General features: G+C 40.4%; 1 non-coding gene and 1 pseudogene across 1 annotated transcript; one reads left to right on the top strand and one right to left on the bottom strand.

The window, feature by feature from the left end:
• The first annotated feature begins 1367 nt into the window (after positions 1–1367).
• On the top strand, positions 1368–1475 carry LOC131764742 (U6 spliceosomal RNA). Its single transcript, XR_009337942.1, has one exon. It is a non-coding gene; the product is annotated as a U6 spliceosomal RNA (small nuclear RNA).
• A 6459-nt stretch (positions 1476–7934) lies between these two features.
• LOC131764171 (DLA class II histocompatibility antigen, DR-1 beta chain-like) lies at positions 7935–17318 on the bottom strand (annotated as a pseudogene).
• Between the last annotated feature and the right edge of the window lie 5315 nt (positions 17319–22633).

Below are 22633 nucleotides of genomic sequence, written 5' to 3'. Positions count from 1 at the left end.
GATCACGCAGGCAAGATAACATCTGAAGAGAGTCAGCCAGTCTGCACTCAATGGAGAATGATGCAGAACCCAGCCTCCTGCCTTGGTGATTCACTGAGATTCTTTTCCTCCATTTTTTCCCTTTAAAAACTGTCATGGCTGAGCAGAATCTTTGGAGTTGGTTTGGGAAACAAGTCCACCTTCTCCCAAGATTGCTGGCTTTTCTGATTAAAGCAAGTTTCTTTTCTACTGACACTTGCCTCTCAAATTATTGGCTTATGAGTGGCGAGCAACTGAACCTGGGTTCAGTTACATTTTTATTTCTGGTAGAAGAGCTCCTTCTTACATCTCTTGTAAGGAAGGTATATTTTGATGAGCTCTCTCAGCTTTCGTTTGTCTGAGAAAGTCTTTATTTCTCCTTCATCTCTGAATGACAGCCTTGTTGGATAGAGTATTCTTGGCTGACAGTTATCTTTCAGTATTTTGAGAATGTCATTCCACTCCCTCTTGACCTGTAGAATTTTTGCTAAGAATTCTGCTGATAAACTAAAGGGGGTTCCTTTGTAGGTTATGATCCTTTTTTCCCTGGATGCCTTTAAAACATTCTCTGTCATTGACTTTTTTTCCCTTTTTTTCGGCTGTGCTGTGCAACACGTGGAATCTTTAGTTCCCTGACCAGGGATTGAACCCGTGCCCCCTGCAGTGGAAGCACGGAGTCCTAACCACTGGACCACCAGGGAAATCCCTGTCATTGACTTTTGACAATTTTAACATAATGTGTCTTGGAGATGGTCTTTTTGCATTGAGTTAATGAGGGGCTCTATTTGCTTCATTGACTTGTAGATTCAGTTCCTTCCCCTGGTTGGGAAGTTCTCAGACATTCTTTCTTTTAAATTATATTTTTAAAAATTTATTTATTTTATTTATTCTTTTTTTTTTTTTTTTTTTTTTTTTGGCTGCATTGGGTCTTCGTTGCTGCGTGCGGGCTTTCTCTAGTTGAGGCGAGTGGGGGCTACTCTTCCTTGCGGTGTGCGGGCTTCTCATTGCGGTGGATTCTCCTGTTGCGGAGCATGGGGTCTAGGCGCACGGGCTTCAGTAGTGACTCGTGGGCTCTAGAGTGCAGGCTCAGTAGTTGTGGCTCACGGGCTTGGTTACTCCGCGGCATATGGGATCTTCCCGGACCAGGGCTCGAACACATGTCCCCTGCATTGGCAGGCGGATTCTTAACCACTGCACCACCAGGGAAGCCCCTCAGCCATTATTTCTTTAAATAAACTTCTCTCCTCCCTTCTCGCTCTCTTCTTCTCAGATACCCATCACCCTAATGTTGCCCTTCCTAAAAGAGTCAAATGGCTCTCATAGAATGTCCTCATTTAAAAAAGATTTTCGTGCTTGCTTTGGCAGTACATATACTAAAATTGGAACCGTACAGAGAGAGATTAGCATGGCCCCTGCGCAAGGATGACACGCAAATTCGTGAATATTTCCATATTTTTATAGATAGCTAGTGGGAAGCAGCCACATAGCACAGGGAGATCAGCTTGATGCTTTGTGACCACCTAGAGGGGTGGGATAGGGAGGGTGGGAGGGAGACGTAAGAGGGAGAAGATATGGGGATATATGTATACATATAGCTGATTCACTTTGTTATACAGCAGAAACTAACACACCATTGTAAAGCAATTATACTCCAATAAAGATGTTAAAAAATAAATAAAAAGATCTTTCTCTTTCCTCTTCTACTAGTATCATTTCTACATTTCTATCTTTGAGCTCACAAATTCTCTCTTCCATACGGTCTGCTCTATTTCCAGTGCTTTCTAATGAATTCTTCATCTCGTTTATTAGTTCTTTAGCTCCAGAATTTCCGTTTGATTCTTTTGTTTTAGGGTTTCAATCTCTTTGGGAAAGTATTCCTTCTGTTCTGCCTTTGTGAGTTTCGTTGCTCGTTGAGTTTCTTCCTGACAGCTGTTTTGAATTCTCTATCAGTTAGATCACCATATCCCATGACCTTATGATTGGTTTCTGGAGAATTGTCATTTACTTTTGTGGTACATTATTGCTGTGGTTCTTCATGGTGCTTGATGAGTTGTCCTCTGCCAGCACATTTGAAGTAGCGAGCACACTTCGATTCTAATGAATCGTGGGTTTAGAAGTTAGAGGCTTTTCTTTTGTTTTCCAGTAGGTGGCACTAGAGCACACGGTTTTGGTTTCTCTTACCTGAGCTGCCTCTGGTTATATTTGAGTTCTTCCGTCAGAGGTGTTGCAAGGTGCTCTCACTGTCACTTTTATTGTGTCTCTGGAGTCATTGGTGCTTTGCTGCTGCCAGTGTTGCTGGTGTTGCCACCTGAGGCTCTGAGATGGGGGCTCTTCTGCTGTGTCTGGGATCCCTTGAGTTGCCACTGGCTGTTGTTTCAACCTCCAAGTACTTTCTCTTTCCCAGAGGTCAGGGAGTGAGTCTGATCACAGGGTTGGTTCTCCCTGCAACCAGTCCCCACCCCTAAGTGGGGTCCAACTGTCACCTCATTAATATAACGAGACACCTTTGTGGCTCTCATCACTTTGGAAATTACAAGGCTTTTAGGAGAACTGTGCCAGGAATGGGGAAAAAGACCAAGTATAGATTTCATTTTATGAAACCCAATATCACACTCTGGGGAAAATTAAGTTGCCTCTAATGTAATTAAAAATTTGTTAAGATGGTAAGTCTCATGGAAAGGATTCTTATCACAATAAAGGTGGGGGAACACAGGGAAATTTTTGGAGGTGATGGATATATTTAGCCATTGGACAGCTACATTTATCAGCTCTGGAGGTGCCCTACCTGGGGCCCATCTGCTATGTAAAATAAGTAAAAAAAAAATCAAAGCCAAATTGATTGGTTTTTTTCTACTACTAGCAGCAGAAAGCATCTTCATTGAAATAGTTATGCCATACATTTTAATTCAATCTTATAATTTCACACCAGGTTTCAAATAAAATGAGAGGAATAATTTCTTCATCTCAGATAACAAAGCAAGAGTAAAGCTGCAGCCTTGGGATCAAATAAAACTTATCTCAACTGTATGTCTATTGCAGACATGACTATCTCCTTATAAAATTCCTATAGCATGATGACTTGTTTAGTGTAAATAATATATAATGCAACTAAGATGTTCAAAAAATAGACTGAATTTGCTTAAAAATAGAATAATAGTCTCTGACACTGGAGGAATTGTGCTCGAATGATTATTACTTTGAAATAAACTTCTAAATCAATCACTTACACTTAGGATTTCCTTCTATTTGAAACTGACTCTTCAAATGGAACAAAATAGCAGAATCCTCTATTTTCTCAATCAATTTCTTTCTCTGAGACTTGTCCAACAACTTTATATAATCTATATTACTTATAATTACTTCTAATATAATAATTTACTTATATTCCCAAAGTCTATGGAATTTAGAATTATATAATGATTTAATAGTTGTACAATGTGTTTTTTTTTTTTTTTTTTTTTTTTTGCGGTATGCGGGCCTCTCACTGCTGTGGCCTCTCCCGCTGCGGAGCACAGGCTCCGGACGCACAGGCCCAGCGGCCATGGCTCACGGGCTCAGCCGCTCCGCGGCATGTGGGATCCTCCCGGACCAGGGCACGAACCCGTGTCTCCTGCATCGGCAGGCGGACTCTCAACCACTGCGCCACCAGGGAAGCCCTGTACAATGTTTTATACAAAGGTAGAATATTTCTTTGATTTACTTTTCTAGCTTGTTTCTAATCACATACTTTTTGTCAAGTTTGTTTCCATTCTTATCATCTGTTTTCAGTTTATGTATCTCCTTTTTAATCTTTTGGATTAACTTTACCATTTACCAATGCCATTTACCATTGCAACAAAAAGAATAAAATACCTAGTAGGGAGACTAAAGACCTGCATGCAGAAAACTATAAGACACTGATGAAAGAAATTAAAGATGATGCCAACAGATGGAGAGATATACCATGTTCTTGGACTGGAAGAATCGATATTGTGAAAATGACTATACTATCCAAAGCAATCTACAGATTCAGTGCAATCCCTATCAAATTACCAATGGCATATTTTTACAGAACTAGAACAAAAATTTTTAAAATTTGTATGGAGACACAAAAGACCCCGAATAGCCAAGGCAATCTTGAGGGAAAAAAACAGAGCCGGAGGACTCAGACTCCCTGACTTCAGACTATACTACAAAGCTAAAGTAATCAAGAAAATATGGTACTGGCACAAAAACAGAAATATAGATCACTGGTACAGGGTGGAAAGCCCAGAGATAAACCCACGCACCTATGGTCAACTAATCTATGACAAAGGAGGCAAGGATATACAATGCAGAAAAGACAGTCTCTTCAATAAGTGGCGTTGGGAAAACTGGACAGCTACATGTAAAAGAATGAAATCAGAACACTCCCTAACACCATACACAAAAATAAACTCAAAATGGATTAGATACCTAAATGTAAGACCAGGCACTAGAAAACTCTTAGAGGAAAACATAGGAAGAACACTCTTTGACATAAATCACAGCAAGATCTTTTTTGATCCACCTCCTAGAGTAATGGAAATAAAAACAAAAATAAACAAGTGGGACCTAATGAAACTTTTGCAAAGCAAAGGAAACTACCATCAAGATGAAAAGACAATCCTCAGAATGGGAGAAAAACTTTGCAGATGAATCAACGGACAAAGGATTAATCTCCAAAATATATAAACAGCTCATGCAGCTCAATATTAAGAAAACAAACAACCCAATCAAAAAATGGACAGAAGACGTAAATAGACACTTCTCCAAAGACATACAGATGGCCAAGAAGCACATGAAAAGCTGCTCCACATCACTAATTATTAGAGAAATGCAAATCAAAACTACAATGAGGTATCACCTCACACCAGTTAGAATGGGCATCATCAGAAAATCTACAAACAACAAATGCTGGAGAGGGTGTGGAGAAAAGGGAACCCTCTTGCACTGTTGGTGGGAATGTATATTGATACAGCCACTATGGAGAACAGTATGGAGGTTCCTTAAAGAACTAAAAATAGAATTACCATATGACCCAGCAATCCCACTACTGGGCATATACCCAGAGGAAACCATAATTCAAAAAGACACATGCACCCCAATGTTCATTGCAGCACTATTTACAATAGCCAGGTCATGGGAGCAACCTGAATGCCCTTCAACAGATGCATGGATAAAGAAGATGTGGTACATATATGTAATGGAATATTACTCAGCCATGAAAAGGAATGAAACTGGGTAATTTGTAGAGACATGGATGGATCTAGAGACTGTCATACAGAGTGAAGTAAGTCAGAAAGAGAAAAACAAATATCATATATTAATGCATATATGTGGAACCTAGAAAATGGTACAGATGAACTGGTTTGCAGAGCAGAAATTGAGACACAGATGTAGAGAACAAATGTATGAACACCAAGGGGGGAAAGCGGAGGTGGGTGGGCGTGGTGGTGTGATGAATTGGGCAATTGGGATTGATATGTATACACTGATGTGGATAAAATGGATGACTAATAAGAAAAAAAAATAAAGTTGTACCTAATGTAAAAGGGGTTTGTAATATGTGTTTGCCAAATAAATTAATCAATTAATTTATTGGTGCACACCATATTTAGTGTTTAGTGATATAAAAAATAAATTTTTGATTACATAAAATATTTGAATGTTCTTCAATTTAAAATGATTAAATAAGATATTCAGACAAGTCAAGCTTTCAAATCTGTTCGTTACAACGTATTTTCTCATTGTCATTTAGGCAACCACTTTTACAAACCTTCCATTGTTTCTACATACACATGTGAGTAGAATAGAATGGAATAGAATGGGTATAGCTAGATATTCTTATTCTCCTCCTCTAATTTATTAAGCAAAATGCTGTATACTACACATACTCTCCTGTACCTTGCTCCAAATATATTTTGGAGATTATTCCATAGCAGGGTACAGAGAGCTTCTCATTTTTTTTCTAGCTGCAGGGTACTTCATCGTTTAGATCAGTGTATTCATGCATTTCCTTTTGTTTCCCAGAATTTTATCTGTTTTCTGCTAAGGTAAGGTCCACACAGGATTCTCTCATGACAGACAGTTTGTCACACTATCTGGGGGTGGGGCCTCAGAAATACATCTTTTCCACTACAGTGGCTTTGTCCTGATAGCTTTCTGAAAAGAGCACATCCCAAGACAGAGTCAGCATGCCACTGATTTTTCAAGAGTTAGAAAAAAAAATTAGGTGTTGAAATCTACCCTTAATAATAAAAGGAAAGTTCTACAAGTACCCAGGTTTAGATATTTTCTTTTAAAAAACCAGGGAAAAGAGACAAAAGAATGTGATTGAAGGTAACTTACAAGTTACCTGCATGTCTTGTATTTGTTGTCCCCTTTCTGTGTCCCATGGTGTGAAGGGACTTGTGTGTTTGTCTTTGAGAATGCAAAGATGTAGGAGACCAGGAAGTGGGTTCAGTAAGGGCTTCTCCTAGCTCAGGGCAACATGCCTAAATATAGAATGCAGAAACCCTGAGATAAAACAGGGAAGGAAGCAAGGAAACCTTCCAGATCACGTGTCCAAAATTCCGGAATGTAAATGAAAACCATCTTTGTTTTGTGATGCAACTCTCCCTTTCTCTTTTCCTTCTATTTCTTGTCCTTGTTGCTGTATGAAGCAGAAGATTCACTCCCTGTGCATTTCAGAAAATAAATATAAGGAAATGTGGGCCAAAGGAGGCAGCAAGGGTAGAAAACAAAGAGGATCAGGAAAGAATGAAATAAGGTACAGCAATCAACACTGGGAACTTCCAGGTCCAGGTTAGGGGCTGAGGAAGCCATCCAGGACATTTCCTGCAGGGTCATTCAACCAGATCCTGAGCAAACCAGATCCTGAGAAAGTACTCTTGTTGTGAAGAATGAGTGCTAAGCAGGAAACCTTTTCGTGCTGTGAAGAAGCTGGGACAGAAAGTTCTTTTTTTTAAAAATTTTTTTAAAATTGAAGTAGAGTTGATTTACAATGCTGTGCCAATCTCTGCTGTACAGCAAAGGGACTCAGTTACACACATATACACATTCTTTTCCATTATGGTTCATCACAGGAGATTGGATATAGTTCCCTGCACTATACATTAGGACCTTGTTGTTTATCCATCCTATATATAATAGTTTGCATGTGCTAATCCCAAACTCCCACTCCATTCTTCCCCCACCTCACCTCCCCCTTGGCAACCACAAGTCTGTTCTCTGTGTCTATGAGTCAGTTTCTGTTTTGTAGATAGGTTCATTTGTGCCATATTTTAGATTCCACATATAACTGACATCATATGGTATTTGTCTCTTTCCGACTTACTTCACTTAGTATGATCACCTCTAGTTGATGGGACAGAAGGTTCTTGCCTGAGTGTCACCATCTTTGCTTCAGCTCAGGAGTCCTACAGGAGACAGAGGAGAGGGCTGTTTCCAGACCTACCTCTTCATGCTGCTTCTTTCCCTCTTTTTGGGGGCCTCACGTTAAAGTAGTAAGAAGGGGGAAATCATTCTTAAGCCTCCCTGAGCCAAAGATACTTTAGAGCATAGGCCTCTTATATTATTTATTTATTTATTTTTAACGGAAGTATAGTTGATTTACAATGCTGTGTTCATTTCTGCTGTTATAGCAAAGTGATTCAGTTACACACGCACGTGCACGTGCACACACACACACACACACACACTCACACATTTTCTTTTCCCTTATGGTTTATCCCAAGATACTGAATATAGTTCCCTGTACTATTATACAGTAGGACCTTGTTGTTTATCCATCCTATATGTAATAGTTTGCATCTGCTAACCCCAAACTCCCAATCCATCCCTCCCCCACCCCCTCCCCCTTGGCAAACACAAGTCTGTTCTCTTATTAGCTGGTGCAAAGCTTTATTGCAAACCGCCTAATCAGAATTCAAAGGCTTTCTCATTTTGTCTGTCTCCTGTCTTGTCATCTCCACCACCATTTCTAGGAGACCAAATCTATCTCTAAAAGAGGATGAAAGGGCATTACCTGTTGGCTGAAGTCCAGAGTATCCTAGGAAAGGGAAGGGAGGATGAATACTTAAAAGATACGAAGGCAAATCTGTCCCCGGATACAATGTCCCCAGCCCCTGACTCCCCCCTCTCACCTGAGGTTTCTCTACATCACCACCCATATCACCTGATGCCAGGGTGGAGAGGAGAGCAGACCCTGAGAGCATGTGACCTAGGAAGCTTCCGGCACGCAAATCCAGCATCATTTCATCAGGTGTAGCGTCTCTTCCTGCATTTGCTCCAGGATCTCCATCTGAGATCTCCATGCATGATAACCCTTCTCTTATCTCTACAGGCCATCACCTCTTATATTTCACCCATAAATAACCATGGACTGTTGGTTTCTGGATTTCCAGGAAATTTGAGATCGACTAGGTAAAGGTTGCTCGATGTGTTCTCTGAATATCCATGACCCTGTATAGGATAGGTTCATCAATATTCAGAGAACTCACTGAGCAAAGCCATATTTCTTCCTCCAAAAAACCTGCGGGGCTCTCAGCTGCTAACAGCTTCCTTACCATTTTAATTCCTGATTAAGAGCAGCCCCACCCCAAGGAAGAGCAGAGCCGTAACACAGGCCCCGATTCTACTCAGCATCTTGCCTTGTGAAGGTTCATACCGTGTCCCTGAGAAAAGAAGCTAGTTTGGGTGCTTTTTACCCTGAATCCAACTTCTCTGAGACTCTGAGAGCTTTGACTGGGGGGAGAAGCCTGATCTGAAAGAACTAGAATAATTGGCCATTCCTAGAAAAGGAATGGCTACAAGGTTCAGGCAGTGAATCGTTGATGCACATATGCTGTGGGGAGAGGAGAAGCCTGACACTTGGGGGTAAGCAAGTCTCCTCCCTCCTGGGTAAGGAATTTTCGAGGTCAGAAAGCTTCTCACTCCATTCCACTGGGACAGGCTCGTCGAGCTGGGGTGCTCCACGTGGCAGGGGGTAGACCTCTCCACTCTGAGGAACTATTTCAAGCATCACCATGGTCTGGAAGGTCCAGTCTCCATTAGGGATCAGGCCTGTGGAGATCACCCCCCGCCTCCTCTTCCTGGCCATTCTGGAAGCACCTACGTCAGTGTGGCCTGGATAGAAACCATTCACAGAGCAGACCAGGAGGCTGTGGTGCCACAGGGGCTGGGTCTTTGCAGGATACACGGTCACCATAGGCTCCAGTAGGAGAGAAAACGTAGAGGGAATAGCGAGGGAGACAGTACGTCTCCTGACCAGATGCAGCCTTGGGCAGGCCAGGCTGCCATGTGGCTTAGGAGAAGTCAGTGTCATGGGTCTTGAATTTAACCTCTAAAACAGGGCCTGTTAGAGTTGAGAGATGTTGAGCAAAATTGTGGGGTTTCTTTTCATAATTTGAAACAGTTACTTATTGTTGAAGTATTTACAAATTTTGCAAGACACAGGGTGCATTCAATAAAAGGGTGATTTCTGTAACTAGGCTGCCTGGGTTCAAATCCAAGCTCTACTCCTAACTGGTTAATCCTGGGAGAGTTTTTAAATCCCTCTGTGCCTCAGCTTTCTTGCCTCTAAAGGAGATAATGATATGAATTTACCTCTTCAAGTTAAATGAGTCATATATACAATGGAATACTACTCAGCCATAATAAAAAAGAACAAAATAATGCCATTTGCAGCAACGTGGATGGACCTAGAGATGATCATACTAAGTGAAGTAAGTCAGAAAGAGAAAGACAAATACCATATGATATCACTTATATGTGAAATCTAAAATATGACACAAATGAACTTATCTACGAAAGAGAAACAGACTCAAGAACATAGAGAACAGACTTGTCGTTGCCAAGGAGGGTGGGGCTGGGGGAGGGATGGAGTGGGAGGCTGGGGTTAGCAGATGTAAGCTATTATACTGTATAAGGAATGGATAAACAACAAGGTCCTACTGTATAGCCCAGAGAACTATATTCAATATCCTATGATAACCCATAATGGAAAAGAATATTTTAAAAAGGATGTATATATGTACAACTGAATCACTTTGCTGTACAGCAGAGATTAACACAACATTGTAAATCAACTATACTACGATAAAAAATATTGATCATCATATTAAAAAAAAGAGTTAATGGACTTAAACTATGTAAAGAAATGGCTGGGGGAATTCCCTGGCAGTCCAGTGGTTAGGACTCTGTGCTCTCGCTGCTGAAGGCCCAGGTTCAATCCCTGGTCAGGGAATTAAAGTCCCACAAGCCACACAGGGGCAGCCAAAAAAGAAAAAAAAGAAATGGCCAGAACTTAGCCTTCAGTATATGTCAGTTACTTATTGAATGTTTTTACTGTGAAAGAAAGTGTGATTCACACAGCTTAAGGGTAGATTAGGGAACAGTAGTGGGGTAGATAGAGATGTAGAGTGTGAAATCCTGGTTACCCTGCCTCAATGGACTCACATCTTAGAACAGCACAGAAATGGTTCTTCCCCTGAGAAGCAGAAATAGACAGAGGTCATTCTCTAACTCTATGAGTTGTGTCTCAAGGAAAGCATGAGTCCTGCAGAGGAAAAGGAACAAGGAAAGTTAATCATTTAAAAAGTTTTTATTGTTTTATACTCAGCTGATGGATCACTCTCTCTCTTGCTCTTTTTTTTTTTTTTTTTTCCCCCAAAAAAGCCACATCTAGTTTTGCAATTGTTATCGTTTTAGAATTCTCTCTCCTTCTAAACTGACATTTGAGATCAGGGCAGGGTCTGGGACTCTTAACATCTGAGACAACCGCTAGCACTTTCAGGCCCTCAATAAATACAATTATTTTAAAAGAAATGAGAGGGACTTCCTTGGAGGTCCAGTGGTTAAGACTCTGCCCTCCCAGTGCTCGGGGGTCTGGGTTTGATCCCTGGTTGGGAAACTAAGATCCCACATACTGCAACTAAGCCTGTGTGCCACAACTAGAGAAGCCCTCATGTGGCAACTAGACCCAGCACAGTCAAAATAAAATAAATAAATAAATAATTTTTTTAAAAAAAAGAAAGGAGAAATGGGGGACACATTTGTACAGTACCACAAAATGGCAGATTTAAGAGCGATGGTAAATCATTAGTCACAATTTTTCAGTTTCTCTTTCAGTAAGTAAAAAATGTTAAATTCTTAACATGGAAAATATTGAATAGAATCTAATAGAAGTCACACACTGGAGAAAATGTTGAATCAAGTATCAGCAAAATGTTAATAATCTTACTGCATAGACAGCCCATAAAATTACTGAGAAAAACACTAGGACCCTAGTGGCAACAGATTAATAGATAATGCTTTGGGCAGTCATTACAATTGGGGCAAAAAATAAGAGAGAAGAACTTCAGAAATAAAAGAAATGTAAGTTAAAAATAATAAGATATAAATTTCCAACTAAGTGGCAATATGGAAAATAAAATCTAACAATGGGGAATGTGAGGTAAATTGTTTACAACCATACAAAGGGAAAACACAACTACTTAAGTACTATTAGCGTTCTAAAAATAGTAACATCAGTATGGTATTATTAAGTAACAAAATTATATCTGAAAAGCTAGCTTCACAATCATTTCAAATATGTAAAAATATACACCCTAAGAAAGCAAAAGAGTAGTTGGAAATTTAGACCTAAAAGTAGCCTCAGAAAAGTCGGAGGTGAGTGGGAGATTCTTCGCTGCATCCCTAGAAATTTGTCTCCCTCACAGATTTCATTCTCAAAGAAACGCGCTTGCACACAGACGCCCGCACATTTATTTCAGGGGTTTCAGGAGTAAGAGGGTGTGTGCCCAGAGCAGACTGGGGCTCCTCTCACGTTCTCCTAAGCCTCTTACATTCCTCACCTCTCCTCCCCTCCCCTCCCCCAACCACAGACACCTGGAGGTCCCTTCCCGCATCTCTGACCACCCACCCCAGTCAGCCTTTTCCTCCGTCTCCCCTCCCCCAGACTCTCCCAGGGCGGCAGCGGAGGATGCCTGGAGCCCCCTCTCCTGCATCACCCTCCCCATAACCCCCCTCCCTCCCGGCCCTCTCAGATCTCAGGCCCACTCCCCCCACCATACACACACTCTCTCCCCTCTCACCAGCACACGTCGACAAAATCTCACTTTAGTTTTCCCACAGAAGGCTCTCACGTGTACCCTCGTAACTTGTACTTGTCCACAATCCTACACACTCACCCTGGACCTCAGTCCCTCTGTCTCTGTGTCTCTCTATCTCTGTCTTCCTGTCTCTGGCACCGCCCCCCCCCGCCCCCGCCCCCGCCCCCGTCCTCGCCGCCGCACGGTGCTGCTCTCCAAGAACCTGTAGTTGATCCTGCAGAAGGTGTGCACGGAGGCCCGCGGCATCCTTCAGGCGGTTCCAGAGCTCCGCGGCCGGCCGCCCCAGCTCGCTCACCGCCAGGTCCTCCCCCACGTGGCTGTCGAAGCGCACCAGCTCCTCCCGCTTATACATGTACCTGTCCAGGAAGTGCACCTGCCGCGTGCTGTTGGAGAAATGACACTCGGACTTTACCTGCACCATGAAAAGTGCTGTGGGGGCAGGAATGATGTTGTCACCCGGGCGCATGGGAAGAGACTGGCGGTGACGCCCACCGATGACAGGCGCACGGGCGCAGGCGGGGGCGGTGGGGGGGCGCTAGGACTCCCTCGAAGGCTCTACCGGCACCGCACGGGTTCATCTTCCACCTGCCAGCGGTGGAGGAAGGACGTGCTGGGCGGAAGAGACCCCTCTGCTCCTGAGCCATTCGGGCTCCACTTGGCTTCCATGCTCGCCTGGACATCTCCAAGTGTGAATTGGACCGGGATTTGCCCCATCACCATCTCCTCTTAGGAGCCTCCTTCATTCTGTAAGTACTTGGTTAAGGCTGTGCTTGTGCCCAAACTTCGCTGTCCCTTGGGACTCCAAGGAAGGGAACACAGCCATCTCCCCTCTACTTGTGGAGCTTAAAATTTAGTGAAAGTGATGGACAAAAACCAAACACGCAAGAATTTATACAGAAGTGAGAAATGTCAGGATGAAAGTGTGGCGTTCTATAGCAGAGAATGATAGGATGACCTAAATTAGGTTAGGGTGCCAGAGAAGTGGTCTCTGAAGACCATTTTAAGTGTTAACATAAAAGGTTAAGTGGATGTGAGCTAGAGGAAGTGTGTGTGTGTGTGTGTGTGTGTGTGTGTGTGTGTGTGTGCGCGCGCTTAGGGGAAAAAGAGAGACACATTTTAGGTAACGGTAATACTGTGTGGAAAAGCTGAAAGAATTGATGAACTTCCTCTAGAAAGTTCACTGAAGCACAGAGAGTGAGAGAAAGGAGGGGGAAAAGATTAGACTGTAAAAATCACATGGAAAAGTCACTTAAAATCCTTGTAGGTGACATTAGGATTTTGACTTTATGCTAAACGTAATGAGAACTATTGAAGAGTTTTAGGAGATTAAAACCATGACCCCAATACAGGTCCACAATCCCTTTTCTGCATTTCCAAATCTGGACAGCTCAGAAAATCAGATTTTCTAAAAACTTGTTGCCAAAATTTGTTTGGCAAATCTGATCTGCTGAGGGAAGGGGTCAAACGTGTCTCAGAGCTCTTATTGGTTACATGTGGTTCTGTAGCTTCACTGTGTGTAAAGATACATATAGACATAAATATACACATATATATCATATGAATGCACATATTTTTGATTTTGTGGTCTTAAATTACACTATCGTTGACATTACGTTAGTTCCAAGTGTACAACATAATGATTCAATATTGTTAAAGGTTATACTCCATTTAAAGTTATTACAAAATAATGGTTATATTTCCCTGTGTTGTACAATATATCTTGTTCCTTATTTATTTTATTCATAGTAGTTTGTATCTCTTAATCCCATACCTTTATCTTGCCTCTCCCCCCTTCCATTTCCCCACTTGTAGCCACTAGTTCACTCTTTGTAGGTCTGTTTCTGTTTTGTCATATACATTTGTTTTATTTTTTAGATTCCACTTATAAGTGATAACATAGAGTATTTGACTTTCTCTGTCTGACTTATTCCACTAACCATAATACTCTGTAGGTCCACGCACCCTGTTGCAAATGGCAGAATTTCATTCTTTTTTATGGCTGAGTAATAGTCCACTGTGTGTGTGTATGTGTGTGTGTGTGTGTGTATATATATATACACACAGATAGCTCCAGCTATCTGGAGCCAATGTTCTGCAGCGGGTGAAGGAACGAGGAGAAAGGGTGCTGAGCTGTCGTTGGGTGAGAACCATGGGTGTAAATCATATGAAAAAACTGTCCTGGAGAAACCACTCTCAATTATGGAGCAGCTGAGAGTGACAATAGAAAAATTTGCCAATATTATATCTGTGGAAAATCTTGGTCCTACATGAAATTTGTTTTTTGGGAAGCTGGTCCCAGGGAAGAGCCGTTTTTTCCAATAAAATAAATTTGCTCAGTCCAACCAAAGTTGACTGATTTCTTTGCCTTGGCAATGAGTCACTGTGGTATTGTGATTTATGATAAGACACATGTATTTGTTCTTCATCCCCGTTTCTGCCACAGATCTCCTAAAACCCTGGAAATTTCCCAAGGGGTAAAATCAACAAATGAGTCTTTTATATTAATTAGGTGACTTTTGGATCCAGTCTAAGGAGATGTACTGGTCCATAGTTCTCCCTATCTCAATAAACAGCACCACCATCCACCTAGTTATCATGCAAGCCAAAATCCTGAGGGATAAGCTTTTGATTTTCCAATCTTCCAACTCCCACCATTTAATTCATTAACAAGTCACTCAACAATCTATCCCAAATCTGTTCACTTCATCGCTACTACACTAAATGAAGTCACAGGCACATCTTCCCTGGAGAACCCTTCTACTCTCCCCTAACTGTTCTCCATGACTCCAGTTGGAACCCTTGCAATCCAATCTCCGTGCGGTACCTAGAGTTAGTTTTTAAAATAAATATAAAAATGGGCTCTCCTTGTAACCCCTTCGTAGCTTCACATGACTCTGCAAGCGAAAGTCAAATTTCTCACTATGGCCATCAGGGCCTAACATGATTTGACTCCTGACTTTCTCTCTAACCTCATCTTATTCCACTCCCCAACTTGCTTTCTCTGCTTCAGCTCCTCTAACCTTCTTTCCATCCCTTAAACACAGCAAACATCTTCCCACACTTTGACCTTTCCCCTGGCCCCTCTCCCTGGAGCATTTGTCCCTTAGATCCTTCCCATGTCTGGCTTCTTCTCATCATTTATGTCTCAATTGAATGTCACAGGCAGAGCCCTCTAGACACTTGCACTGAAGTCAGGTGAATACAATTTTCTCAGTCCCTTAACCCTTATATTTTTTTTCAGAGCATTTATTGCTGTTTGAAATGTTTTTCTTGGTTCAATGTTTATTGGGTTGTTGTCTTTCTCTCTTGTCATTAGGTAACTTCCATGATCATAAGGGACTTTTTTTCTGTTATTCAAATAGAATCCTCTGCGCCTAGGACAGAGCCCAGTATATAATAGTTGCTCAAAAAAGTATCTGTCATCTAAATGAATAAAGCCATAGTTTTGGGAATTGATCTTTGTGGGGCTCCTGGTAAAGCAAGAAGGGGCTCCAGTTCCAACACACTTTTGTAATCATGACACCTTATGTTTCTTCTACTTTCTTCTGAGAAATTCAGACTAACTTCCTCTTTCTCCTCTTACAACTTGGAAGAAACATTCACAGGTAAGGAAAAGGTGATTTTTAAGAGATAGGGAACATTTCATGACGTTTCATTTCATCCAATGCATCTGTTATAGTGCTGAGGGTTTGTGCAAATCGGGGATTTTTAGTAACAGTGATGACATAGTAGGGGAAAGAATAGGGAAAAACCGGAAGGAGAGATAACCAAAGATGGCTAATTATGGAAAATAGATGGCATGATGAATGAACCTATGAAATTTGGGCCCAAGGCTCCAAGAGGCCAATGAGTTCCCTTGATTTCCTTACTGGCTTTCATCCCTATGGGATGGAAACAGCCTTCACACGCTCTGTATCCTGCTCAGGGTGTATGGTTTGAACCATATGAAATTGCTGATATTTGACTATTTGGGGTTTATAAAAATATAATTTCATAATTTATTCTATACTAGTTGAATCTCTTCTTGTGGGTTAAGTCCAGAGAAAGAGGAGATATAGGAGAAACTGATAGGATAGAAAGGTTCAAAATAGAATAAGCACTAACCTGTGTCAAGTTTTCAGTTCTTATGAGTTATTTAAGGCATCATAGAATGCCCCTTAGATGCTCCTTAACTACAGGGTCATTCTCAGTACTAAGGATCCCTGCTTCAGGTCCAGAGTGCTTTACGCAGGAGAAATAGGGAGAAAACTAACCCCAGTTTTTGTCAGAGTACCTCCAGTACAGGCATCCAGGCCTTATAAACAGTGGGGTTTAGGGAGAAAGAAAAGGAGACAATAGATAACCAACAAGGACCTACTGTACAGCACAGGGAACTCTACTCAATATTTTGTAATAACCTATAAGGGAAAAGAATATATATATATATATATATATACATATACATATACATATATATATATGAAGTGCTGTGCTGTACACCTGAAAATAACTCGATATTGTAAATCAACTATACTTCAACTTAAAAAAAAGAAAAGAAAGAAAAGAAAAGGAGACAATGGTGAGGTCTCCTGATACATCCTCACGTATTAGCGAGAGGTAGCCGCATCACAGATCCCATGGACATAACACAGGACCTTCTAGGAGAGATCTTTTTAATTCCTTTTGAGTCCCCATAAAATTTTCAGAGGATTGTTCCCATTTTCTGGCATAACTCAACAGAATAAAGGGAACCACGGATGGGAATGATGTTGAAATCATTAATAATCATTTTAGATTATTTTTGAAAGCATTTCTAAATCCTCTCAAAACCCCGAGGGAATGGGATGTAAGGCTGGAGAGGTTTTATTAGAAGAGAGTTGACAAGAAATAGCCTATATGTATATATACGAAGGCACCTTATGCTGGTCTCATAAAGAGGGCAAGTATCCAGGCTCCTTTTGTTTGTGGAAGGAATTGAGGATACATATGATAAAGGTAAGTAGTCACTGAAGAAGATGTCGGTGTTTTAAGTGACATGGACTCGACCCAGACAAAGCTAACTCCCTCACTTCCCCCACCCCCCAAAATAGCTCACCATTCAAGGTGTGCACTTACCTCTCCAGCCCAAGCCAGGAGCGGGCTCAGCACCATCAGTATCACTGTCAGTATTACTGTCCAGGAGCCTGCGGGGAACCAAAGGCACACCATGCAGGAGAAGAGAAGAAGACAGGGTGCAGGGGAGCAGACAAATCTCAGTGAGGACTAGGACCCTCCTCCGACCCACACCTCAAATATTACCAACCAAGGAACTCATTTCTTTGTTCCTGGATTGGGTCGTCTCAGTTTTGGAGAACCAATCAGATTCATCTGTGAACATCATCATCAATTGCTGGTTAGATACTCAATACGAAGTTCCTCTTTTGAAACTTAAATTTCCTTCCTTAGGAGGATTGTTTTAATTTCGTGCTTTAAAGGTTTGATCCAGTTGTATTTGTAACATTTTAACTGGGGCCCTATCATGAGCCAGCTCTGTGCTGGTCAGTGATGGTCACGCAAGTTTTTCAGGATTGTCTCCAGATGCTGTCACTGAGTTTTGTGGGACCTCCAGGATACACATAGAGAAAGCGGCTTATCGGGGGCAATCCCTGTGGAATGGAGGGTCTTGAAGGTACCTTTGTAGAGCATGTAACTAACAAGCAATAGGGTCAATGTCCAAATCACATTCTATAGGGGGCTGAGAGATTGATAAAGGACTCAAATCAGCCTTTGGCAGAGCAACTCTGCTTTAGAATAATTAATATTTTATGTGAAAAATTGATCAATACCTTCCTCCTAGTTCCCATTTTGACTTCCTCATTTAATTGGGGATACTTCCCTTTCTCTTTTTAAAATTTTATTTCATTTATTTTTTATACAGCAAGTTCTTACTAGTTATCTATTTTATACATATTAATGTATATATGTCAATGCCAATCTCTCAATTCATCCCACCATCACCACCCCCACCATCAGTTTCCCCCCTTGGTGTTCATACATTTGTTCTCTACATCTGTGTCTCTATTTCAGCCCTGCAAACCTGTTCATCTGTACCATTTTTCTAAGGTTCCACATATATGCATTAATATATGATATTTGTTTTTTCTCTTTCTGACTCACTTCACTCTGTGTGACAGTCTCTAGATCCATCCATGTCTCTACAAATAACCCAATTTGGTTCCTTTTTATGGCTGAGTAATATTCCATTGTATATATGTACCACATCTTCTTTATCCATTCATCTGTCGAAGGGCATTCAGGTTGGTTCCATGACCTGGCTCTTGTAAATAGTGCTGCAATGAACATTGGGGTGCATGTGTCTTTTTGAATTATGGTTTCCTCTGGGTATATGCCCAGTAGTGGGATTGCTGGGTCATATGGTAATTCTATTTTTAGTTCTTTAAGGAACCTCCATACTGTTCTCCATAGCAGCTGTATCAATATATATTCCCACCAACAGTGCAAGAGGGTTCCCTTTTCTCCACACCCTCTCCAGCATTTGTTGTTTGTAGATTTTCTGATGATGCCCATTCTAACTGGTGTGAGGTGATAATACCTCATTGTAGTTTTGATTTGCATTTCTCTAATAATTAGTGATGTGGAGCAGCTTTTCATGTGCTTCTTGGCCATCTGTATGTCTTTGGAGAAGTGTCTATTTACGTCTTCTGTCCATTTTTTGATTGGGTTGTTTGTTTTCTTAATATTGAGCTGCATGAGCTGTTTATATATTTTGGAGATTAATCCTTTGTCCATTGATTCATCTGCAAAGATTTTCTCCCATTCTGAAGGTTGTCTTTTCATCTTGATGGTAGTTTCCTTTGCTTTGCAAAAGTTTCATTAGGTCCCACTTGTTTATTTTTGTTTTTATTTCCATTACTCTAGGAGGTGGATCAAAAAAGATCTTGCTGTGATTTATGTCAAAGAATGTTCTTCCTATGTTTTCCTCTAAGAGTTCTATAGTGCCCGGTCTTACATTTAGGTATCTAATCCATCTTGAGTTTATTTTTGTGTATGGTGTTAGGAAGTGTTCTGATTTCATTCTTTTACATGTCCAGTTTTCCCAACGCCACTTATTGAAGAGACTGTCTTTTCTGCATTGTATATCCTTGCCTCCTTTGTCATAGATTAGTTGACCATAGGTGCGTGGGTTTATCTCTGGGCTTTCCACCCTGTACCAGTGATCTATATTTCTGTTTTTGTGCCAGTACCATATTTTCTTGATTACTTTAGCTTTGTAGTATAGTCTGAAGTCAGGGAGTCTGAGTCCTCCGGCTCTGTTTTTTTCCCTCAAGATTGCCTTGGCTATTCGGGGTCTTTTTTGTCTCCATACAAATTTAAAAATTTTTTGTTCTAGTTCTGTAAAAAAATGCCATTGGTAATTTGATAGGGATTGCATTGAATCTGTAGATTGCTTTGGATAGTATAGTCATTTTCACAATATTGATTCTTCCAGTCCAAGAACATGGTATATCTCTCTCCATCTGTTTGTGTCATGTTTGATTTCTTTCATCAGTGTCTTATAGTTTTCTGAGTACAGGTCTTTTACCTCTTTAGGTAAGTTTATTCCTAGGTATTTTATTCTTTTTGTTGCAATGGTGAATGGGATTGTTTCCTTATTTCTCTTTCTGATCTTTCATTGTTAGTGTATAGGAATGCAACAGATCTCTGTGCATTAATTTTGTATTCTGCAACTCTACCAGATTCATTGATTAGCTCTAGTAGTTTTCTGGTGGCATTTTAAGGATTCTCTATGTATAATATCATGTCATCTGCAAACAGTTCACTTCTTCTTTTCCAATTTGTATTCCTTTCATTTCTTTCTCTTCTCTGATTGCCGTGGCTAGGACTTCCAAAATTATGTTGAATAATAGTGGAGAGAGTGGACATCCTTGTCTTGTTCTTAATCTTAGAGGAAATGCTTTCAGTTTCTCACCATTGAGAATGATGTTGGCTGTGGGTTTGTCATATATGGCCTTTATTATGTTGAGGTAGGTTCCCTCTATGCCCACTTTCTGGAGGGTTTTTATCACAAATAGGTGTTGAATTTTGTCAAAAGCTTTTTCTGCATCTATTGAGATGTTCATGTGGTTTTTATTCTTCAATTTGTTAATATGGTGTATCACATTGATTGATTTGCATATATTGAAGAATCCTTTCATCCCTGGGATAAACCCCACTTGATCATGGTGTATGATCCTTTTAATGTGTTGTTGGATTCTGTTTGCTAGTATTTTGTTGAGGATTTTTGCATGTATATTCATGAGTGATATTGGTCTGTAATTTTCTTTTTTTGCAGTATCTTTGTCTGGTTTTGGTATCAGGGTGATGGTGGCCTCGTAGAATGAGTTTGGGAGTTTTCCTTCCTCTGCAATTTTTTGGAAGAGTTTGAGAAGGCTGGGTATTAGCTCTTCTCTAAATGTCTGATAGAATTCACCTTTGAAGCCATCTGTCCTGGATTTTTGTTTGTTGGAAGATTTTTAATCACAGTTTTAATTTCATTACTTGTGATTGGTCTGTTCATATTTTCTATTTCTTCCTGGTTCAGTCTTGGAAGGTTATACATTTCTAAGAATTTGTCCATTTCTTCTAGGTTGTCCATTTTATTGGCATAGAGTTGCTTGTAGTAGTCTCTTAGGATTCTTTGTATTTCTGCAGTGTCTGTTGTAACTTCTCCTTTTTCATTTCTAATTTTATTGATTTGAGTCCTCTCCCTCTTTTTCTTGGTGAGTCTGGCTAATGGTTTATCAGTTTTGTTTACCTTCTCAAACAATCAGCTTTTAGTTTTATTGACATTGCTATTGTTTCTATTTCATTTAATTCTGCTCTATCTTATTGATTTCTCTACTTCTACTAACTTTGGGTTTTGTTTGTTCTTCTTTCTCTAGTTCCTTTAGGTGTAAGGTTAGATTGTTTATTTGAGATTTTTCTTGTTTCTTGAGGTAGGCTTATATAGCTATAAAATTCCCTCTTAGAACTGCTTTTGCTGCATCCCATAGGTTTTTGTATCATCATGTTTTCATTGTCATTTGTCTCTAGGTATTTTTGATTTTCTCTCTGATTTCTTCAGTGATCTCTTGGCTATTTAGTAACGTATTGTTTAGCCTCCATGTGTTTGTGTTTTTTTAGTGTTTTCCCTGTGATTCATTTCTAATCTCATAGCACTGTGGTCAGAAAAGACGCTTGATATGATTTCAATTTTCTTAAATTTACTGAGGCTTGGTTTGTGACCCAAGATGTGATCTATCCTGGAGAATGTTCCATGTGCACTTGAGAAGAAAGTGTAATCTGCTGTTTTGGGGTGGAATGTCCTATAAATATCAATTAAATCTATCTGGTCTATTGTGTCATTTAAAGCTTCTGTTTCCTTATTTATTTTAATTTTGGATGATCTGTCCATTGGTGTAAGTGAGGTGTATGTCCCCCACTATTATTGTGTTACTGTCGATTTCCTCTTTTATAGCTGTTAGCAGTTGCCTTATGTATTGAGGTGCTCCTATTTTGGGTGCATATATATTTATAATTGTTATATCTTCTCGGATTGCTCCCTTGATCATTAAGTAGTGTCCTTCCTTGTGTCTTGTAACAATCTTTATTTTAAAGTCTATTTTATCTGATATGAGTATTGCTACTCCAGCTTTCTTTTGATTTCCATTGGCATGGAATATCTTTTTCCATTCCCTCACTTTCAGCCTGTATGTGTCCCTAGGTCTGAAGTGGGTCTCTTGTAGACAGCATATATATGGGTCTTGTTTTTGTATCCATTCAGCGAGCCTGTGTCTTTTGGTGGGAGCATTTAATCCATTTACGTTTAAGGTAATTATCGATATGTATGTTCCTATGACCATTTTGTTAATAGTTTTGTGTTTGTTTTTGTAGGTCCTTTTCTTCTTTTGTGTTTCCCACTTAGAGAAGCTCCTGTAGCATTTGTTGTAGAGCTGGTTTGGTGGTGCTGAGTTCTCTTAGCTTTTGTTTGTCTGTAAAGCTTTTGATTTCTCCATTGAATCTAAATGAGATACTTGCCAGGTAGAGTAATCTTGGTTGTAGGTTCTTCCCTTTCATCACTTTAAGTATATCATGCCACTCCCTTTTGGCTTGTAGAGTTTCTGCTGAGAAATCAGCTGTTAACCTTATGGGAGTTCCTTTGTATGTTATTTGTTGTTTTTCCCTTGATGCTTTCAATAATTTTTCTTTGTCTTTAATTTTTGCCAGTTTGATTACTATGTGTCTCGGCGTCTTTCTCCTTGGGTTTATTCTGTATGGGACTCACTGCACTTCCTGGACTTGGGTGGCTCCTTCCTTTCCCATGTTAGGGAAGTTTTCAACTATAATCTCTTCAAATATTTTCTCGGGTCCTTTCTATCTCTCTTCTCCTTCTAGGACCCCTATAATGCGAATGTTGTTGTGTTTAATATTGTCCCAGAGGTCTCCTAGGCTGTCTTCATTTCTTTTCATTCTTTTTTCTTTATTCTGTTCCATGGCAGTGAATT

This window comes from Kogia breviceps, chromosome 10 (genome assembly GCF_026419965.1).
Source record: "Kogia breviceps isolate mKogBre1 chromosome 10, mKogBre1 haplotype 1, whole genome shotgun sequence".
Classification (NCBI taxonomy): Eukaryota; Metazoa; Chordata; class Mammalia; order Artiodactyla; family Physeteridae; genus Kogia; species Kogia breviceps.
Note: the sequence above shows the minus strand (reverse complement) of the source record. Positions and strands in the feature narration are given on the sequence as shown.